This window comes from Ambystoma mexicanum, chromosome 9 (genome assembly GCF_040938575.1).
Source record: "Ambystoma mexicanum isolate Mex_15411 chromosome 9, UKY_AmexF1_1, whole genome shotgun sequence".
Lineage (NCBI taxonomy): Eukaryota > Metazoa > Chordata > Amphibia > Caudata > Ambystomatidae > Ambystoma > Ambystoma mexicanum.
The window spans coordinates 823,885,007-823,908,610 of NC_090931.1; positions in this window are offsets into that span (position 1 = coordinate 823,885,007).

Sequence of the window (23,604 nt, forward strand, 5' to 3'; positions counted from 1 at the left end):
CCTTCTCCTTACCACTTCTCAAGTTGGGATTAAATACGGAAGATATCATCAGTGCGCAGATCCCAAAATTCCAAGTGTAGAGTCCATAAAGCTTAATACAGAAATAGGCCTAAAATCCAATTTATTGTTCACTAAACAGCCGACACGTGTTTCGACCTGTTCAGGTCATTCTCAAGGCTGTACATTTGTACACAAAATAAAAGTAAGCATGTATAAAGATAATCAAACCGTGAAGATTCAAACATGATGACATAAATAAAAAAGAAATTCACATACCAGTGTTTCAATGTATGGATGTAGCCAATGTTAACAAAAGAATGCCCCAAGGTAAAATAAAAGAAAACAAAAATTAGGGCATGCTAATTAAGCGTAAGAAAAAAGCATAAATCATTGCAGTACACAATATGTATGTGGAAAGTTGCAACATACCGTGATTCCAATGAAATATTGATCAGGGTAATGTGTTGAACAGCACAATTGCTACCTATAATGATGATAAGGTAACCAATTAAGAGATAAGTCTCTACTGTCTGTAAACTAATGATGAACAAATATACGAATTAATCAATAAAAAAGGTGACTTACCCTCAATGGGTATACGACTCAGTGCAAGAAACGATATGTCTACAATATAAAGAAATTGTGTAAAATCTCTGCAGAGTATTTGGAAACAATTAATAACAAACCAATATCCAAAGAGATGTTTTTACTAGGGGACATCAGTGGAAGGTTATCAGAGCAGCAGGTCATCTAACTCGCTTTAGACTTTTTAGACTCGTTTAGAGTGGAAAAGGTCGCTTTAATGTGACAGGTCAAAGCTTACAAATAACCGCTTACCTGGCTCCCTGGCCTTACAAACTAACAAACTATTTAAAGAAACCAATTAATAATTAACACTTTCATTTCCCCAACAATTAAATAATTAAATAAATAAATAAATCCAGTTCCTCCCTAACCATCCCTTGGTCCCTACCTTCTCCTTACCACTTCTCAAGGTGTCCCGTTTTCTCCCCGGGGGTGTGCCCCTTCAGGTTCAATACCTGTAGCCCAGGGGTAGCCCGTTTGTGCAAACAGCTCCACCCCCATCCTTTCCTGCGCCATTCCCCCATTGTGCTTCCCTCCCCCCACATCAAAAGGGGCCATGCCCCCAGCAACAGAAAAACCCTCCATCGAGGTGTTCTTTCTGCACACCCCTACCAGTTCTCACTTCCAACTCTTTACCATATCTCCCACCAACAAGCTCAAGTCCGCCAGATAGTGGCTATTCCCGAAAACCGACAAGTGGACACCATCCTCTCGAAATATCATGAACCCTTCATAAACTATTTCCTTGTGGTCCAAAACCTGAACTGGCGCCGAGGCACAAAATGTTACCATCTCTCTGTTTATCCCCTTTCTTGCCCACTCTATCGCTCCCTCACTTCTCGCTCCCCTCCAAACTCTCTGTGGTAACAAATTAGTCCAAACTACAGATACTTTAGGCCACATTTCTCGGACCCATAACAAATCCCTTTTCATTTTGCTCAGAAGCGCCACACCCATATATCTTACCAGGTCGTTTTGCCCAGCATGAATAATCACCCCATCTGGAGATCCATAGTGTTCCCTCAGCCCAGCCAACATAGGAAGCAACTGATCCCAGCGAAGCCCCTCTAACCCAGACCATTTTACCAAAACAGTTTTATAGCTGCAACCCAATTGCCTGCCAAAAACCCTTTTCTCAGCTTCTTTCCCCGCCCACTTAACAATAGAATGTCCTACAATCCATGTTTGTGACATCTGCCCTGGCCTCCGTGCAGCATCTGAAAAAGAAATTACAGAATCACTTACAAATCAACAACATCCTACTAAATGCAACACTACTGCTGACCTCTGAAAAGTTCTTTAGAACATTCCATTTGCCCAAGTCCCTGACATACCCTTTGTATCTCCCTGACTTCCAGCGCCCCAAACTTTTCACCTTCTCCTCTGAATAGCCCAGCCTGCTACCTTCAGATGCTGCACCCATCCTAAATGAATGAGTTCCAAACTCCTCTGCCTTTTCCCCTACTGCTACCAGAACCTTTCGAAGTACCCCCAAAACTTGAGGCGCCGATACTGGCTCCCCATTCCCATGCTGAAAAACCAACCCTGTCCTCCCCCCACAAAACTCCTTCCACAACAAACCTGTCTGAACCGGGCATAACTCCTTACTCCCATGACCCAGCAAAACCCAAGAGCCCTTTCCTTTTTGATCCGTCTTAGACCTCTTGATCTTGATGTCCAAACCTAACTCGGTAAATTGGACATCCTCCCATTGCAGCCCACCTACCCCACTTCTCCCCCCCACCAGCTCAGAAACTCTAAAGGCCCCAAAGAATAGCCAAGTAAAACAAGTTGCAAACAATTCTCCTTCCCAGGCCAACCAACAAATCCCCCCCCACCGCCTGACACAACCTAGTTGGCAATTCCACCAATACCGGTCTCCTCTTATCTTTTTCCCTCTTACTTTCCCTTGCCCATCCTTCCAACATTCTGTTTGCCATTTCTCCACCGCTCGGCTGAAAACCCCAAAACCACTTCCCATAGAAAGCAGTCCCTGCCATTTTCCCTGTTATGGTTGCTCTAGACCAGCCCCTATCCATGCACCTCAAGAGGAAATGAGTGACATCATCCCTTCTCCATTCTTCCGCATCCCCGCAGCCTTTCCAACTACGAGCTCCCACTCCTATAAAATCCTCCCAAGCTCTCCTGTAGGCCTCTCTAGATGCAGGAGCAAGAGAATCCTCCACCAGTGCAAGCTCTCCCAGCTTCCTATTTTCAACAGCTTCTCTGGAATCCGCTGCCCCTCCTGATCCGCATCTGGAGCCAATCCACAGAATCTCTGCCACTGAAAACGAGATAATGCATCAGCTATGCCATTATCCTTCCCTGGCACGTGTTGCTTTGAAAACCACATTCCATTCCATGCAACGCAAAACAAACTCTCTCATCAGCCTCGCCACCCTCTGATCCCTTGCTGACTGCAGATTCACTACATGAACCACGCATTCATTGTCAATATTGAAGTTCACTTTCTTGTTTTGCAACTCCTTCCCCCACAACTCCGATGCAACCAACAAAGCAAAGAATTCCAGGAACTCAATGCTTCTTCCCTCTCTCAACCAAAGTGATGGCCACTTCTCCGCACACCACTTTCCTCCCCAAAACACTCCAAAGCCTCCTGCACCTGCTGCATCTGAGAAAAATCTGAACTTCCCAAGACACCTGATCTCCTTGCAACCACATGGACACTGCGTTAAAGTTCTCCAAAAAACACAGCCAAATTCTACAATCTTCCCGCACTGCACCTGTTACTCTCATCCGATGATGTGGGCACTTTTCTCCTGCCATAGATCGCGCCATGTTTCTGCAAAAAGTCCGCCCTGGGGTCACCACCTTGCATGCAAAATTCAAATGCCCACCAAACTCGGCATTTCCACTAGCATCAATTTCTTGGCCCCCACTGCTTTCTCCAGCAGTCCTACCAATTTGCTCACCTTGTCGTGCGGCAAGCGTGAGGTCATAGCCACTGAATCCAGTTCAATCCCTAGAAATGTCAACACCACTGCCCGCCCTTCTGTTTTGTCTTCCGCTAGAGGCACACCCAGATCCCCCATCAAAGATTGGAACAACTTTAGCATCTCTTCGCACTCTCTTTCTCCTTCCGCCCGCTAATAAACAGAAAATCATCTAGGTAATGTAGCACACTTTCACAACCTGAACGGTATGACAAAACCCACTGTAAAAATGACCTGAAACGCTCAAACAAGGCGCAGGAAATTGCACACCCCATTGGCAAAACCTTGTTGATGTAAATCCTGTCCTCAAATTGCAAACTCAACAGCCAAAAGTCCTGCGGGTGTACCCTCAACAACCTGAAAGCCGCCTTAATGTCACACTTGGCCATGAAGGCCCTGTGCCCCGCTTTCCTCACCAAATCCACCGCCTGGTCCACACTTGCATATACAACCCCACATTTTTCAGGGGCAATGAAATCATTGACGGACATACCCTCGGGCCATGAAAAATGGTGTATCAATCTGAACTCCCCCTTGGCTTTCTTAGGCACAACACCCAGCAGGGATACGACCAAATCACCCGACAGATCATCAAATGGCTCTACTATCCTCCCTGCCGCTATTTCTTTGTCCAATTTTTGTTTTACCACCGCAACATTTTCTTTGGCTGACTTCAAATTTTCCACCCACCGACGCACCTTTGGTCCTTGATAACCCAGCCTGAAACCATGACAAAAACCCTCACTCAAAATCTTAGCCCCTTCCCGATCCGGATAAAATTCCAGCCACTTCTCCAGCAGGTCCAACTTAATTGGAGTAAAAGCCTTTCCCCAAAACCCCTCTGCCGGATCCTCTCCCCCTCCCCCTGTCTCCCTGTTGGAAACTCTGAGTGAGAGGGTGTTTCCCTGCACATTTGCTACATTAATGTCTGAACCTACAAATGTTCCTTGTGCAGCCGTCCTTATTAAATGCCCAACACGCTGCCGAGGACTGCCCTCTGCCTCCTCCCCCTCCGCCCTCATGGGCGGGCCGACCAAGAAAGGGGCGGAAAGGCACTAGCAGCCCACTTGCTGTGTGCAACATCGAGGCAGGCCTTGTTAGGGCCATCGAGTGCAGCCATAGATCCATGTCTATTTCCCCCAAACAGCCTGACTGTCCTCAGCCATTCTTGCTCTGAATTCCTCATCGTAACGCACCCATGCAAAGCCCCCAAAACTTGTAAACACCTTCCTGATCACATCCATATATTTCAGCAGAGCCACACACCTCTCCAGAGATTTCTGACAATAGACACTGGCATAAATAATAAATGCCGACGTCCAGTTTTCAATTGTCACTGGTACTCTTGGGCGCAAAGCCAGCTCCCTCTCCTCTTCCTTAGAACCCTCCTTTGCTCTCACTTCCCTATGAAGCAGTTTAAATACATCCACAAATTCCCCTGCCTGAATCTTATCCTTAGTCGCTGCCATCAAGTGCGCCCCCAAAGGTTTTGTGATGCCCATGTAAGGTAACTTTTTCTCCTTGCCCTTCACTTCCCCTTCTTTTTCTTTAGAAACCTGTACCTCGAGCGCCAATGGCTCCACCACCTTGTCCGTTTGTACCTCCACCGAGCAATTTCCTTTTTCATCCCCCGAGGCTCCAATAGCCTGTACACCAATCTCTCTCCTTGCCCCATGCAGACCGGATCCTTCATTTCCTACCCCCGTTCTCGTATCCCCCCTATGCCATGCAGTTGACCAGTCCATTTCCAGCTCACCTCTTTCCGACCTGCCATTGCCTGTCTGCGGTCTGACCTCCACTCCGATGCTCCTCATCTCTTTTCTTACTGGGCTCCTACTGCGGGGACAAAACATGTCAGCAGTCTCACCCAGACAATTGTTCCCCCGACCTCTTGCCCCCGAAACCCTCTGCTCCTGTCTTTCACGATGCCAACTCCAACCCCTTCTCCCATTCCCCCTCCTTCCTAATGCCCTATAACCTTCATCCTCCCACTGCCCCACATATTCCTCCATCTCAACTTCATCATCCCTGAAATACAGTTGTTGATGCGAGCTCATGCTCGGGTTCAGTAGCTCCTCCTCTTGAGAGCCCGGGGCGTCCGCCTTGCCACTCCTTTGTCTTCTCGGTGGGGCCGCAGAAACCCCTTACTGGTCCTCTTCTCTCAGGTGAGGTGGACTCTCCTCCACCCTGTGGTCCTCGTCGCTAGGGCTGTGCTGTGCCCTCTAGACTGTCCTCGCGGCGACCGAGGAGGCGCTGTTCCTAAACCCTCTCCATCTTCATCCTCAATAAAAGTGGGAGCTGCGCAGCACCCTCCGCCTGACCTCCTTTTAGCCGGGGGGCCGTTCCGTGCCGCTCCCTAAGTTCACTAATTGATGGGGACCTCTCTCTCCTTCTCCCACCTGCACTCTTCTGCAGGTATTTGCCCCATTTGCCCCTCTGTACAGTTGCCCCACTCTGTGCCCCATCACCCCCACTGACATGGCTCTCCTGACCTGCCCCTTTTTGGACACTCCTGATATCCCCCACCTCCTCCTGGTCATTATTAACCCCAACCCTAACTGGTTCCCCACCCAAATGCATTTCTCCCCTGGATGCTCTCCTATCAATCTCTCTCCTCAACTTTCTGCCATTGGATTCCCATGCCTCTCCTCTGCCAGCCACAGGGGTACAGGCCACCACTGCCTCAAGAGCCTCATCCGCCGCTGCTCTATGCTGCGGCCTACCCCCACCTACGTCCCCTTCTCCCGTAACCTCCACCACCGCCCCTTCAAGCTGGGCCTTAGATGCCCTGCTAATAATCTCTAGGGCCTCCCTCAGCGCCCTGACATCCACCAATCCCTTTTTGCTTGCTCCCCCCACCATAGTGCCCAGATAATATGCCTGAGCACTTAATATGCCCTTTACTCTTTTACCTAGCGACACTAAAACTTCAGAGCCAAACCTACCCGGGGACAGCTATCCCATAAAATTGAAAGCCCAGAAAAAGAAACTAAAAATATCCTTGGAAGAGCTAATTAAACTACAAAATCCACTGAAAACTATTTCTTCCAAGTTAAATTGTATATTTAATTATTTGATAATTCAAAACTGGCAGGTAGAAAATTAACCGGACTGACAATAATGGATTGACTTTGAAATGTATTAAAATGTTTGTTCCCTAATAACATTGGAAGCTGAGGAATATATAGCCAGAACCTTAAATGGGACACAGAGATTGCTAACTGTGCCAAATGACAAAACTAAATTAAAACTTTTTTTTTAAATTTATTTCATGCCCCCACCTAAACTGTGGAAAAACTGAAAGGAGTACCCCTTAAAACACCCCCACCAGAGTACCTCCGGCAGAGCACTGAAAAATTTAAACGGAGCCACAATAAAAGGAGCGTGGCTCCTTTAAGAACTCTGCACTGGCCTTCCCGAACAAAAGCAGCCGCCGCGTGTGAAGCCGCGGCCCGCTGTGAGATGCAGATAATAATCCGCCCCCCATAAACTTCACCGCAGGAACTCCTTTGACAACATGCTATTAACCGCCCAAACCCACGTGAGACAGCAGATGGCCTACACAAACACCCGCAAGCTCCGAGAACCAAGAGGGCAACAACGCTTTTTCTTGTCACGACCATGCGGTCAGGAAAACTATAGCCCTGCCCACTGAAACTACTACTTAAAAACCCCCAGCAGCCGCTTTCATAAACTGCAACCGACACCCCAGCGGTAAGGGGGGTACCTTATTAATGGTACCCCCAACCATTTAAATAAAATTATGTACTGAATGCAGCTAAATATTATCTTGACCACTCACCACCACTAGCTATAACCTATCACCTCACCTCACTAACGTAAACCCAGAAGGCCCAGATCGGGGAAGGCTCGGGAGCAGGCGACAGGACTGCTCAATCTCTAGTCCCCAACCGTCGCCTGCTTCCCGAACCTTCCCTGACCCTTAAATAACCCCTGGAGAGGCACTCTATGCGCAGGCCACCTCGCTGGCCTGTGCAGCGTCAAAACAACCCTGGCGGAAATGCTTCGTGTTTCCCCCGGGGCCCCCCTTCTAAGGACAAGACCAATGGACCGCTATCTCCATGCTGTTCTAAGAGTAGGCACAACTGCACTGGAGCATGAGCTCAAGAAACTCTGAAAAGCAATGTTTCTAACTGAGCAACTGTATGTCTGGTTTAGTAGTTCATTTCCTATGTTAATAAAGTAACTGCATTTCCCAGTCCTCATGGTTCCTTGCTCATTTAATATTGGCTTACAGTGGTGCCCAGAAGCTGTGCAAGTAGCAGATCGTACACCTTTTAAATCCAAAGCAACATTATGAGCTCATTCTGAGTTTGATGGCAATTTGGTGGAAATTCTGCCAAATTACTGCCAAAATTGGATACTGTAACTGCCACTCAGTCCTGTGGGTTTACCACTGGATTACAAGTGGCGGTAGGGCAGTGTTAGTCCCCATTTATGGAGTTCTTAGAACTCTGCTGGGGATATTTGGCAGAAATACCACCGGCGGAATTACCAATTGGTAATTCCACTGATTTTTAGGGGAAAAGTAGAGGGTGTGTTTACCTCCAGCAAGAAAGATTTACTTCAAGCATCATCTTGGAGGAAAATCCAATAACCAAGACAAATTGAGCTTTGATGAAGGGTTTACCTTAGAAAAGTTTTTGATGGGTATCATACTGGGGAGTAAATCCTCCACTTTTCCTCCCAAGAAATCAGTGGAATTGTCTCTCAGTAATTCTGCCAGTTGTAATTCTTGTCAAAACTTGTAATTTGATGGTGTGGGGAAAATTGAGGTAATTCCATTACAGCCAAAAACAGTGACAGCAACGGAATTATCACCACTTTCTTACCACTCCACCAAAATCGGAATGAGCCCCTATGTGTGAAATGTGTTTGAGCGCAGTGTTCCTCCTGAATGATTTGCCCGCTTTGTCTACTACCGCCTTACTTCTGTAATGTAAGACATGGGGCATCATTACAAGTCAGGCGGTAGCCGTGCCGGTAAAACTAAAAACAACAACTGTCCCCACAGGAAAGTGGTCTATAGGTTATACAGTGTAATAATTTGCTGCAACCTCGCTCGCTCCAAAGAAGAAAAGATAAAGAAAAGGGATCACTGCTGACTAGATGCTCCAGTCACTGCCTCAGTTAGTGTCTAAACACTATTTGGGACACTACCTGAGAAAGTGACTAGAGCACTTCTTTGGAGCGAGTGGGCTTGCAGCAAATTATTACACTGTATAACCTATAGGCCTCTCGACGAGGAGTTCCATCGGGTGATCCTATGGTGGGGTACCCGTGCTCACCTCACTATAGGCACGGACTTTCAAACCCCTGCGTTTCAGGAGACGGTGACGACGGATGCCTCTCTGGAGGGTTGGGGGGCCCACACCGGAGACCTGCACGCAAGAGGCCTTTGGCTCCCGGAGGAGAGGTCTCTCCACATCAACATTCTGGAGCTCCGAGCAGTGTTCTGGGTGCTCAAGTCGTTCTTACGTCCCTCAAGGACAAAGTGGTGAGGATCTTCACCGACAACACCACCACAATGTTCTACATACGGAAGCAGGGGGGCACCAGATCCCCAGCCCTATCCAAGGAGGCCCAGGATCTGTGGCAATGGGCCGTCGCCCAGGGGATGTTTCTGGTTCCCTTCCACTTGGCAGGAATAAAAAACACCATCGCCGACTCACTCAGCAGGGAGCTGCGCTCGTGCCACGAGTGGGAACTACGTCAGGACCAGGTGGATCGGCTCTTTCGACGATGGGGCAAACCCCGGATCGACCTTTTCGCAACGGCGATGAATTCCAAGTGCCAGAGGTTCACCAGCAGGTTCCCGCAGCCGAGGAGCATGGGCGATGCTTTCTCGTTCCCCTGGGACGGCATGTTTCTAAACGCGTTCCCTCTGTTGCCGTTGCTGCTCCACCTCATCAACCAGCTCAAGAAGTCCAGGTGCAGAATGATCCTCGTCGCACCGGCGTGGCTGAGCAGATCTGGTTCCCGGACCTTCTGGACTTGTCAACGTCTCCACCAGTCAAGCTGCCGGCAGACGCGGATCTTCTCTCCAGAGAAGGAGGCGCCATTCTCCATCACGACCCACAGTCGCTGAATATGCAGGCCTGGCTCCTGCAGCACTAGAGTTTGAAGGGTACGATATCCCGGCTGACTGCAGAGAGGTTCTTGCAAAAGCCAGGGTGTCCTCAACTCTTAAGTGTTACCGTCATAAGTGGACGAGGTTCTCCGTCTGGTCCCGTGCACAGAAAATTAACCCTCTGAGTATTAAGGCCCCTCAAGTACTGCCGTACCTACTGTCGCTGGCCAAAGCTGGACTGGCTCATGCCTCCATCAAAATACATCTGGCTGCCATCTCCCGATATACCAGGACTACGGGACGGACGTCCTTGTGGTCTCATCGCCTGGTGAAGGAATTTATGAAGGGACTATTCCGATCGTTCCCGCCGGTGAAGGCTCCTGCCCCGGCGTGGGAGCTTAATGTGGTGCTGACCAGGCTCATGGGGGCCCCATTCGGGCCTATGCATTTGGCGCCTTTGAAGTTCCGGTCATGGAAGACAGCTTTCCTCGTGGCCATCACCTCCGCATGACGAGTGGGAGAGATCCAGGCCCTATCTTGCAAGCCTCCATACCTGACTTTTCATGACACGAGGGTGGTGCTGAGGACGCGCCCCTCCTTCATGCCCAAGGTGCCGTCGGACTTCCACCTCAACGAGCCCTTGGTGTTACCAGTTTTCTTCCCGTCGCCTTCGATGCCGGCCGAGAGGACTTTGCACTCGCTGGATGTAGCTAGAGTGCTAAAGTTCTACGTGGACCGCACAAAGAGTTTTCGGAAGACGTCACAACTGTTTGTGAACTTTGGGTCTGTGATTCAAGGGAAGGCTCTCTCGAAGACTTCCATTTCCAGATGGCTCTCCGGCTGCATCAGGCACTGTCACCGGTTGGCAAAGCGACCGCTGCCCGGCTGCCCGAGAGCCCATTCGACCAGAGCGATCGCTGCTACCACGGCGTTCCTGTCTGGTGTGCCCCTGCTGGACATCTGCAGGGCTGCTACGTGGAGGTCGACGCACACCTTCACTAGATTCTACTGCGTCGATCGGGACTCCAGGGAGGAGTCCAGGGTTGGCCAAGCAGTGCTGCGCAACCTGTTAGCCTAAGGTGAGCCTGGTGAGGAGGTAAGAATTGCTTAATGTTGAGTTTTGGATGTAATGCTTAATGTTGAGCCTTTGCCACCTCCCGTGGTTGTGCATGTGTATACTGCTATGTATTCTTTTATTCATGAGCATGTGAATCCATGCCAGACCCCATGCTGGAGAAGGAACAAGTTACTTACCTATAACTGTTGTTCTCCAGCATGGGTCTGGCATGGATTCACATGCGAACCCTCCCACCTACCCCTCTGCGGCTCTTCACTTGGTCATACTGCCACTTTGCGTGCTACCAAATCTGAGGATGGCTGCCAGAGGCGGGGCTTATGGAGAGGGCAGTCATTGGCTGGGGGCAGTATGACCCAGAGGTCAGTGATTGGTTACTACTAAGAAAGACAGATCAGAAACAAAACTGATACTGATATTTTCTTTACCGAGGATTCCCAGCCTGACGACGGGGAATATTCATGAGCATGTGAATCCATGCCAGACCCATGCTGGAGAACAACAGTTACAGGTAAGTAACTTGTTCCTTAGCTACTCCCCTGTAAGAGCAAAGGGCAGATGTCACTGATAAAGAAATGAAGGAGAGTTCATTAAAATGTGGGTACCTTGCAGTGATTTACCTCCTTCTGAATGAGGCTGTAGAATTGCTCAGCAGCGAGGAACCTTGCATTCGAATGGGATAGCAGGTGGTAAAAAAAGCACATCCTTCTCAGGGGAGAGGTGCCATGAGCAGATCCTCAGGACAGCTGTAGCCAGACCTCTGGCTAACTGGCACTTCTTACACAGGGCTTCAGGCATGCATGCATGGTGAGGTCACAGTGGGGACACTTTATCCCTGTAACAAATGGGAATTTCCCATTTCTCAGATTCCGGTAAGAGGTTGAAGTGCTTTATGATAACTGACCCCAATAAAAAAGAATTTCTAAGAATCAATGTGGGGACCGTGCTATGAAGAGCTAAACAAGGTTGTATGGGGCTTCATTCTTGCAATCAGGACTCACCTTAGCTTTTTCCCATGGGCTGCACTCTCCATCTTGTCTTGTGATATTAATCACCTCATTGTTTCCCCTTTCTCTTGACTCCAGCTCTGCCTATACTTTCACTCTCGCCTCGTGCCACCTTACTGCCGTTTCACGCTTCCATTGCTTGTCACTCCTAATCCACAATACAATTGGCTAAAATGACAATCCAAGGGCAATTGCCAGTCTCCGGCTGGAGCATGACACTGCAAGCACGGGAAAGGTTAGGCCCACAAATAGCGCTGACGGCGATGGGCGCCCTGCAAGCTTTGAAAAGCTGCCCTAATAATAGAGAGGGCTCTTTCAATCAACTCTGAAAATAGCCGGGGGACCTGGCTACCTCTATGAAAATAGCAAAGGCTGTCAGCGCCGTCTCCAAAAATAATTAGCCACCCCCCTCTTCTCTTTTAAAGAATAACAGAATTCGGTCTCCTGTTGTTAAAAAAGTGAATGGCCTCGGAGTCCTCTCTCCATATAAGAAGGGACCTCCATCCCCTCTTGATGGTGAAGGGGACAGGGTCAGTATCATCCAGGAATCAAGAAACTTAGTTTCATCTCTTAAAATGGAAAAGGAGGTGGGGTTTCTTCTTAACATAGGAAGGATTAGGTCCCATAGGATGAGACGGCCTTGACCCTTTTCTCCTCTTAAAACATTAAGCAGACTTATCTTCCTCTCTTAACGCAGAGAGCGAACTTGCCTCACAATTTTGAAACAATAAAGGGAGATGGTTTGCTGCTTTAAAACACAAAGGAAACTCAGTATCCTACCAATTATTATATCAGAACTACCTTCCCTCAATTAGGATAGTGAGGGAGTTGCTTCACCTCTCTGAGACTACTGGAAGACCATGGGGCTCATTATAAATTGGCCGGTGCAGTAATAACATGCCGGTATTAACGTATACCAGCGTGTTACCGCACTGGCCAACTGCAAATTTGCCGGTGAGGTGCCTGACTGACCTGCAGTTGAGAGCTGGGGGTAAGGCAGACCCCATACTGGCAAAAATCACTGGTACTACTGGCAAATTCCCCCCATGGCATGGAATGGGAATCCATGCGATGGGGCTTTACAACCATTGCCGGTGGTCATACCCTCAGACCAAGTGCCAGTAACGGTATTACCATTTGCCTGTATCCTGGCAGAATTACCGCCAAGATACTGGTAAAGTCATAATGAGGCCCCATGGCTCAAAAGCTTAAAAAACCATGTGCATGCTCCATACAGCATGCCCAGAGAAGGCTACACTCAAAGTGGCCCTTACATTAAGGTTGTGTAATGGGAGGTCAAACAGAGGAAGAAGAAGGTACGCAGAAGAGGGTTCCAGATAAGGAAGGAGATGCATGTAAGAATAATGTGCGTTTGGGCAAAGCCCAGTGGGGGGAAGCAGACTAGACTGGGGACTTCATGCTGCAAAATGAGGGGTTGGGTGGATGCTTGAAAATGAATGGCAGCGCAAAAATGCAGCCAAATGTGCCAAAACGAAAAACAGCTTGAGAAAATGCATATTTCAAGCTTCAAGCTTGGCTGCAGGCACACCACAAAGGAAAAAGAGAGCCGAATTACACTGTATCTTTACACCACTCCTAAAGCCCAGATACACAGGAATATGTATTTACTTTAATATTTAACAATTAATGTAATGAAAACTACAGGGAAACAATGCATTTTTGCCACAAATAAGCTTACAAAACTTTTTAATATTGATTTACAGAGTGGAGGACCAGTGGACTTAACAATGGGTGAAAGGATGTGGCTATAAAACCAGATGATGCAGGGGAGGTAAAAACTAAACCAGGGACAAGGACAGAAGTGCAGGATAAAGGACAGAATTTTTCAGGATAAAGGAATGGGATAGTGGGGGAAGTGGTATGTTTTAGAATGAAGGGGTGAAAGATAAGTGCCATGGGAATGCCATAGAGAGGAAGGGGAGAGGAAAACGGGCAGATGTGGTGGAGTAGAATGCTATGCAAGTGGTTCTTTGGAAAGGAGGAGAGCTAGGAATTTGGATCAAACCATGATAGAGTCGGAGTAGTGTGGAGAGTGAGAGGAAGAGTATTCCTGAGTAAGGGAGAGAGGAGAGGAAGAGAGTAGAAATGATAAGGAGCCATAGGGGCATGAGAGGTGGCAAGGAGTTGAGCCGAGGATGATCGTAAGGGGTGAGGGGGAGAGTCAGGAGTGAGATCAGCTGATAGGGTGAGACAAGTCAGTGTATGGTTTTGAAGATGATGAGAATGAGTCTATACTTTGCCTCATAGATAACAAGCCTAACTGACAATGGTATTCGGAGGTGGCGGAGAAGGTTGAAGAGACTACGGACAGCAGAGTTGAGGACTTTGTTGAGCGGTGAAAAACCATAGTTGGGATGGCCATAGTTAGACTGGCACAGTAGTCAAATCGAGAGAGTACTAAATCGAAGTTTGGGTGCGTAGCACTGTTGAAGGAAAGAAGATGTCTATTTTTCTGATGCTGAGGAGATTAAGTATGGCTGCAGTGGCAGATTTCGAGATGAAGAGCGGGAAGTTGTGAGATGGGTTGTTGATAACAACAAAGTTGTGAGCAGATGCAGAGTAGGGAAGGTGGTCAGGAGAGAAGAATAGAAGAGGGTGAGAGGAAGAGATAGCCTGTTTGGATTGGAAGTAGAGAAGTTCACTCGCAGTGGAGTTGAGCATAAGCAAGTGAGATATCCAGTATTTGATGGTTAGAAATGTATGACGGTAGCTGGTCAGATAAGGAGGGAAAGGAGAAGAAGGTCTGGCTGTCATCAGCAAAGAATTGGTTGGAGAAGCTCTAGGAGGAAATCAAGGTGCCAAGAACAGAGGTACAGAGAGTGAAGAGAAGTGGACCAAGCACTGACCCTTTGGGAACACCAACAGTAAATGGGGTGAGTGGGGTGGTAAGGCTGTTCCATGACACCTGGAAGTGTCTTGGTGTGAGATATTAAGCAAACCAAGTGTGGGCCTTATCCCTGAAGCCTAGGAGATATAGTGTTGTGAGAAAGTCAGAATGGTTGACAGTAGAAATGTCTAGAAGAATAAGAATAAATGAAGGGCATGACAAGCGTAAGCGATGTAGTTGCTGACATTGCAGTGAGCTGACTCAGTGGAGTGCAGAGGTTGGAAGCTAGATTGAAGCGGATTCCAGAGGTTGTGTATGTCAGGGCGAATGTTGACAGGACAGTTAGGATCTAGGCCAGGTTTCTTAAGGATAGAGATAATAGTAGCCGACTCTAGGATGATAGAAAAGTGGCACTGTCAAGAGAATAGTTGAAGAGGGGAGTAAGATATGGAGCAACACTGGGAGCTATGAGTTTCACTATGTGTGGGGATAGAGGGTCAATGGGGGTACATGAAGGGTTAGCCTTGAGGAGAAAGTCAAGTATCTCATCAGGATTAATGGGGGCAAAGGAAGACATTTTTGCAGGAGAGGGAGGTAGAGAAAAGTGAGCTGGTGTGGATAGAAGTTAATTTGCAGTGGTATTTTGAATGTTGGATATTTTTGAAGCAAAGTAGAGAGCAAGTTTGCTGGCAGAAAGAGTAGAGGAGATGGAGGAGTGTTTAGGAGGTGAGAGAATTGAGTTGAGAGATGTTTGGAGGCGCCTAGCTTAAGATGCCTGAGACAAAATGAAAGAGAGAGAGAGAGAGAGAGGGAGAGAGAGAGAGAGAGAGATAGAAGTCAGGTTTGGCAGAGTCGAGAGCAGATGAGTGATTTTGAAGAGCAGTGAGGTAGAATTGGAGATCCAAGGAGTGTCTAAAGGGGGGAGGGTTTATGATTAAGAGGGAAGTGAGAGCAGAACAGATCGTTAAGAGTAGCGTTAAAGTTTGTAAGGCTTTATCAGTGGATGGAACAGTGATTTTTGATTTAAAAGAGAGAGAGTGGTGTAGGTCAGAGAGGTATATAGGGAATTTGGAGGAAGGACACTTGTGCTTCGTAATTGAAGTCATAGATGGAGAGAGTGAGGTGGAAGTAGGAGTGGAGATGGATGCAAAGACGATGGAATGATCAGAGGCGAAGGGCAAAGGAGTGGTGGAGATGTTACAGGCGTAGAGTTGAGAGATGAGAATAATGTCAAATCAGTTATCGTTTGAATGGGTGGGCAGAGAGTGGACAGAAGAGAGCAAGTGGTTAAGGAGTAGAGAGCTGAAGTCAGTTGATAGAGGGGTAGAGAGATAGGGCAGGTTAAAGTCACCAGTGACAATGAGGTGATGATGGGGAGGAAGGGAGTCAACTAGCAGGGAGAGTTGGCCAATAAATTGACGAGTGGGACCAAGTGACCGATAGTGAGATATAATATGAATGTCATAGGGAGATGTAACTGTAGAGATAGTGTATTCAAAAGCGGGAGAACTAGATGGAGATAGGGGAGTAGGAGAGATAGGAAGTTTGGAAAATGTGAACAGTCCTTCACCACCATCAGTTAGGCAGGGAGAGCGGTTGAAAGTGTAGGCAGGGTGGTGAAGGACAGCAAGGGTTGCAGAGTCTAAGAAAGAAATCTGGGGATTTTTCTAAGGGTAATGGATCAAGAGAGGGAGAATGGGAAAGAAGGACATTGGAGGTAAAGGAAGTCTTTTTACAGACAGACTGTGCATTCCAAAGAGCAATATGAAGAGAATGAGATGTAAAAGCATATTGATGTTGAGTCTGCGAAGTAGAGAAGCACTGGGGGTAGATGTGAGAAGAGGAAGTTTAGTGCAAAGTAGGGTTGGAGGCTTTGTGAATATAGAGATTAGGTGAGCGAGAAGAGGGGTAGCATTGAGGAAACGAGATGACAGATATATGAAGAGAGTTCAAATGGTTTTGAGCAGAGGAGAATGAAGAGAAAAGTAGAAGAGAAAGGAGAGAGTGTTGTAATGGGGAAGAAACCGCCTATGGATAAGCAAGTATACGGGCTAGAGGGAATCCCACGCCCAAAAAAACAGACGAGTCCAGAATGTTTTATTCAACAAATTCCATATAAAACTGTCAGGCTCCGTCCTTGGAAGCTGTGACAGGCATGGAAACACTAGTCGATTCCTGTAGGAATCAGAGGACACAGTCTAGTCCTCAACCAACATGGCCGCTGTGTGTATATCTCTGTACCACTTCCCCCGGAACAGCGCATTGTATCCGTCCACCGACTAGGACAGCGCTGCTGTGTGTTCACAGTCTCCTCGCCTTTGAACCCGCTTTGGATACCTTTGTACTTCGTTTGCCTTCTTCGGTTCCATTTTCTGTTTGGAACACTGCAGCCTGCTTGCCCTCTTTAAAGACCCTTGGTACCTTTTTCTGACCTTTTTACTTTTTACTTTCTTCGTTTCTAGTACTATTATTCTTACTCTTGTTTCCTTTTTTTTTCGCCCGGATTATTACCGCCGCTTCTACTTTCCTGAATCGCTTACCTGTCTCTGCCTTTCCGCGTCCTCGCGTTCACACTGTTACCGCGACTGGTGCTGTCTATGCCTCTTCCCGATCACCGCGAGTCTACAACCTTGCTTCTTGTGATGGCGGTCTCTTGTCTCTGCTACTGCTGTTCTTTCTTGTTCAGGTTTTAGCACCTCTTACCTTATCCTTCCTGCTGCCCGGCGATCCATCCTGAATTACTTCAGCGTGAGCCTTCTCAACCTCTACAGAAAGCATTTTCGTTTTGCAAACCTTGGGAACTCTGTGTTGCCATACTTTCACCACTCAAGGACTTCATCTTCCAGCATACCGTGGTGTGGTACACAAGTATCATTGACTCTATATCCTTTGGATGCATCTTACCAACTGCTAGCCTCACTTACCCTCACCAACCTGAAAGACACGTTGAGCTGGTCTGCCATTACATCTTTCAGGGTTTTTTGTTGCCATCCGGCTTTTTCCCTAGTGTGGGAGTTTAGCTCCTCAGGGCCCTACAAGATTTGGTACCTAATCCAGTCATGGTGGCCTCGGAGGGAGCCAGACCCTATTTACACGAAAAGAAGGACAAGACCCAAAAGGAAAAGAAGGACCCAGATTCAAGAAGGGCACCAAATAAGAAATCTTCGGATCCCAAGGACAGCTCCTCAGAAGGTCAAGGTGAAGAGGAGGTTCGGGAGGATAACCCACAGCCTGACAAAAACAGGGACAGCAATGGATATCACAGCAATTTCCAATTTCTCTCAACTCGTTTCAGGTTTGTCGACAGTTTTTAAGCGAATATGACATCACAATAAAAGATACATTTCAAAAACCTAAGGTGGGATGGGATTGGGTGAGTGACTCAATTAAGTATAGATCCTGTGGGTGTTAGTATACTGATTGGTCAGGCCATATCTAGTAGCTAGAACCATGTAAAAGATACATGGGGAAACATGTCATCAGGGCATTCTGTCAGCCTTGGCACTGTACAGTTACCAGCATGTGAGCAATAATTGAAGGTAGCAAGAACAGCCCCACGGTACTTCTTTTCTCAATAAGGTTACCATTCTCTGATTCCTAGGCCGCAAGCTAGGACATTTAGCTTTCAACTTTACACTGTCTTGCATCTTTTGTCCCATGAAATGGATGGGAACGAAGGTCTCTGTCTGCCCATGTCTGGCTCTAATGAATAGGCATTCTGTGCCAGCTGCAGGTCATGTGTGAAGAGACTGCATTTTTAATTATTCTGCTCAGTATTTTATAAGGATTTTAGTCCTTTTGCTGTGAGCGTCAGTAACTCCCTTGGCCTCTAGATACTTGTTCGAGCTATTTTCCTTTCAATGTCAGGTCTGAGTTGGTGGGAATCTGACCTTCTGGCAGCATTTGTTCCTTGCTTCTTCTGAAAAGATTGTGCCTCTAGCCTTGGATCTGTTTACTGTTGTTAAGAATAGGTTACCATCACTCATTGGAGGGGCAGGGAAATGGATGTATGAAATGGAAAAGCAGACAGCGGGGCACAGGCTGGCAGTGGGGGACGTGAAAGGGCTTCTAGTGTCCATACTGGGTGACGCAGCAGATGACATCTGAAAGAGGGCAGGTTTCCCAGGGGTAACAACACAAAACACCACGCATGATGGGTCCCCATTTGGGAATTGCAGGTATGCGGTATGGTAAGCACTAAGGATACAATACCCTGATACATCAGACATAGGGACTTTTCAGAGGCTAAACCAAACCTTTCCTTCCCTGATAACCTTGGAAAACTGTGAACTTGCCGTCTGAGCTGTTCAGACTTGGCTTTTCTGCTGAGTCAGTGAGATGGGGTCTATCTGAAATCTTGAGGCTTCTCTGTGCCCCCATTCACCTAAGTGTGGCTGTGTCCTCCACCTTGGTTTACATGGCCACTCATTTTGGTTGCGCTCTGCATTAAGCAAGCTTTATGTGTATTCTCGTGTGTCTTGCATTTCAGCATAGAAAAGAGAGTATATGTTTTCTAACCTAGGGGATACAAGCATGTTCTTTGTGTCTAAATGTAATTCGACCCAGTGTCCAAGTAGCTTTGTGTTGGATGTGTATGTGCTTTGTGTCCAATGCACCTAAGTGTGTTGGCCTCAGGCATGACGTCATTTGCCTCCTTCATGATTACAGCTCGTTCAGTTGTTCCATCGCCTCCAGGTTTATTGCCTCAGTGACGTCGTCTGGGTAGGCCTGTAGGGCTGTGTCAGTCCATAGCGTCTGTCAATCCGGCATACACAATTGGAACCTACAAGCAAGTAGCAAGACACAGCAAAGCAATAACTCAAAGGCAACGAGGCAAAGAGGCTGGAGGAAAGGCTAGAGTGTGGCCCTTAGCTATTTGCCTTTTGCTGGGTCACTAGGGGCTTAGTCGCCCCAAAGCAAGGAGACAAGTACTGGAAGTGGTGAGGAGCATCCAATGGCAGGAAGGGGAGGCAGGATTGCCAGCCTGCTACTACAGAGCAGGGCATGCTGGGAGATGCAGTCCTGGCCCAAGCCGCCCTGTTCACTGCTTGATGGTGGTGTAGGTGGCTGAGGGGAGTGGGCTGGATGGAGGATGCAGTGCTCAGATTAGCATCAGGAGTACTTTGACAAAGTTGATTTAAATAACTTTCAGTCAAAACTATAAATAGATAGACACTACAAATTGCATATTTCAGCTACACCAATGCACATCATAACATGTAAGGAGAAAAACAAATCACACAGTCCAAATTATGCAGCTGACCAAAGTGCATGAGAAAACCAGCTTTATTCACACAAAAGTAAACGGTCGGAAAAAGAAATCAAACAATTTGCTAGACGCCCCCGTCAGACCGAGGGTTATAAACAGAAAAGCAATGAAATTTACATAATCATAAAAAATAATAATTTTAAAACATTCTAACATAATCATTGACTGCTTTAATCAAAAACCAGGCATAGCCCTATGCAATAAAATGTATCACTGTTCAACCCCTTATCTCCAAACCCACCTAAGTCCACCCTATTACATATGACATCATCAGGTTAATATCCCAATGGTTGGCACATCGTTATGCTGAAAACGTTACAAAAAAATGTGTCCCATTGGTTGGCTCTGACTCTGGTAGCATTGGATGTTGCATTTCTCCACAACAGCCCAATTAGTTTTTGATGTGAGGGCAGAGATCGAAACTTAACTTTTTCGAAAAGAAATAACAAGCATACACCCTTCTCCTTTCCCATGCCAGGCCTCAATGGTCCCACAGTGTTCCCTAACCTTGAATAGTGTATCCTTCCTCTCATCTCGATACACATTGCCACTTGAAGGTACACAATTTTTTAATTAGGCCATGGAATGAATTGCTGTCTCATAAAAAATGTGATGAGGGCCCAGTGTACAAACCCAATTTCTCGTATTTATCAATCTTGCCACTGTATCCTAAGGTAATTGCAATGGTACCAGTTTACCATTGCATTGTGGAGTTGCAGTGTGTACATCTTGTCTTTGTGTCTTTGGCAATGTAACTGCATGCACCTGGCAATGAAACTCTGTGAACCCCCCTACGCTGCCTTCTGGGCCCACACCCGCCTGTCGGGTGGTTTCGCCTCCGCCCGCACCAACGTGTTGGGCACTAGACCTACCTCTTCCACCCATGCACCTACCTGTTGCCCCCCCCCACGGGCACCTCTTGCACTTCCTCTGCTAGGGGACTCTAATAGCACTTACCCCCAGCCCCTATTATTTCCTTTTCTTTGTATTGCACTTGCACGCTGTGAATATCACAAGGCTTAGTAGAAGCGCTATTTCTTTCTATTTAATCATTGATATTTCCATTGTTTATTTTATTTTTCTCCCCTGTTCTCTTCCCTTGTGCCTTGTGGCGCTTTGACATTTTTGCTGTTGTTGTATAAGCACCTTATAAATTGTCTGCAACTAAATAAATTGTTGCATATCTGGTCTCGAGCCCTGGGAAAGATCAATTCTTGCAGTTTCAGCTAACTCTATCACGTTATCCATGTTCTCTCGGCCTTGACTCCCTTGTGCTATCTGAACACCATGAACCAACAGAATTTTTATTAAACCATCTAAACTCAACTGTTGTGCAATTCTAAGTGAGGGCCCTGTTTAAACAATGGCAATACACTTCACATCTTGACACATGCAATGTTCTTGTATGTACTGTGAGAAACCTGAGGGTATCCTCCCTCATACTTCCCCTGGATCCTCTCCTGAGGTGGCCAGGGAAAGGCCATCACGTTTGGATTCTGACCTTGTGGGTGGAGAAGCAAGGGAAGATATCCTGGCGTATTGGGAGTGGAGTGCCCACAGGCAAAACATGTTATCCCCCTTTTCCTATTGAAGATCAACCTAACCCTCCCCTTGCCTTTATAGGCTATTGTAAAACCTCTTCCCTCATTTCACCACATTTTACCTCCACATCTGCAACCTATCAAGTGGTTGCTGGTTTATAAAGGGGGACCAAAGGAAAAGCAAAGAGAGAAACAGGGAGTCCTGTTTTGGAGAGACCAGTAGGGGACCCTTTTCATGAAGAGGAAACTGTGGTGGGTCCGGAGGAAAATCCAGGACGCCAGCAGATGTCCCAGAAATCCTGTGGAGCCAAGAGCATGTCTGGTTGGTAGGCTGCCACAGGTGTGCGAGCCTCCGTGGTTGAGGCAAAGCAGCTGGCGCTGCGAGCAAGAGAAAAGGAGAGGACGCTGTTCGCGTCCGTGGAGCAGAAGCGGAGTTACCCGCGTGTGTCAGGAAGCACAGGGAGAGCTTGCAGGGCTCGCAGAGATCGGCCCGCCAGCCTGTGAAGTCGACGGGAAGCAGAGTAGCCGAAAGCTGAGTACCGGTGAGTGCAAGGGAAGGGCACTCAAAGCCGGGGCGCTCCTAGGGGGCTACGCATAAACACCAAAGTGCTGTATTAATTATATTGAATCACAAACTGAATGAAGACCTGAAACAAAGTAAAAATACGCATATTGAATGCTGAACTGGATGAAAACTTGAAATGAAGCTATCAAGTATATTAAATATCGAATTGAATGAAACTTTATGGGCAAAAGCTAATAGCTGATGAAATACAAAAGGGAAAGTGCCCATTTGCAAGCAGTCTATGCAAAAGAGTGCAAGCGTGAAAGAGTGTGACAGAGATAGGGAATACATAACACCACCTTAAAGTGAACTTTATGAATGGATGCAGTGTGGCAAAGACTGGCATAAGGCGTGTGACACATAATGGCACAGCCAAGAGGCTAAGCAGAAGAAGCCAGGAGAGGGTGAACCTGCACATTAAGCCAAGAGGCCAACAATGAGAAGTTAAGTGAATGTGAACCTGTACACAGGGGCAAATACAGAAGAACCTGTGTGGGTTGAAGAGCCCAGTGTTCCTGGTTGCGCAACCTGTGATGGGTGGACCGTGTGGTCTGAAAACTTTGCCTAGACAAGGGAGCCCTGAACTGTAAAGGCGGAAGACATTGTGAAATAAGCCAAGAAGAAACACTGTGAGTGAACTGTTAATGCAATACAGAAGGAAGGTCAAGTTGACCTAGATTTGTGTTGAAATTTGAAAGAATAAAAGCCGTACAAGTTGCTACATTGAAGTCTTGGGGAAGGGAACCCTGAGACCTAATAAACTGCAAATACTTTCTTGAGGCTGGAGCCTCAAGACCCCTTTTTCGTTTGAGCTGTATGTATTGAACTTGGGGAGTGAACCCTGAGGATTGTGTGGAACTATATTGCCTTGAACTTAGAAAAGGTAATCTTAGGACTTTTGTGGAACTGTCTTGAACTTGGGCAATGGGAGCTGTAAGGAAGGCATGGTATCAACAGTAAGATAGACACAAGTGACCACAGTTCACGGGTGTTTATTGAACTTCAAAAAGAGTTTGACAAACACCTATCTAATCCTAAATCTACAGATGGGAGCAGGCTACAATCATCAAATAATAATAATGCAGTCCTAGTGGCATAGGTAGGGCCTATATTAATAGACCTATTGCCAATCTTTACTTCTAAATACTAAATATATTATGTTAGACAATGCTAGAGCTGCGCCGAGTTTCCCCGGGAACCGGGCCAAAATTATCTTCCCAGATTCTGAATCTGGGGAAATGAAAAGCCCATACACAAGTCACAACACACACACCTGCACTGATCAGCTGTCTCCAGCGCTCAAATACAAACCTCTGAGCCCAAAAGAGCACTGCTGTGGTGAAGAGGGAAAACTTGAATGTCCTTTCCCTCCTGATGGGGCCCCCAACCGGAAGAAGCACTCCTGACAGAATACCTAACAACTATCCGGGATTGCACCCAGTTCCACCGCTTCCACCGTAAGCTCACATCACGAAACACATCCAGCCATCTGCCCATGCAATCCCGCCCTAACCAACACAAGCAACAACAACCAAAACCAAGCTGGAGATGACTATATGGACCAAATCGATTTTGCAGGTCGTTAGAGTCTTCATGATGACATAGCTGCGTTAGACAGGAAGCACGCGTGTAGTCGGCACAATCAGGACATTCACACACCAATCAACAT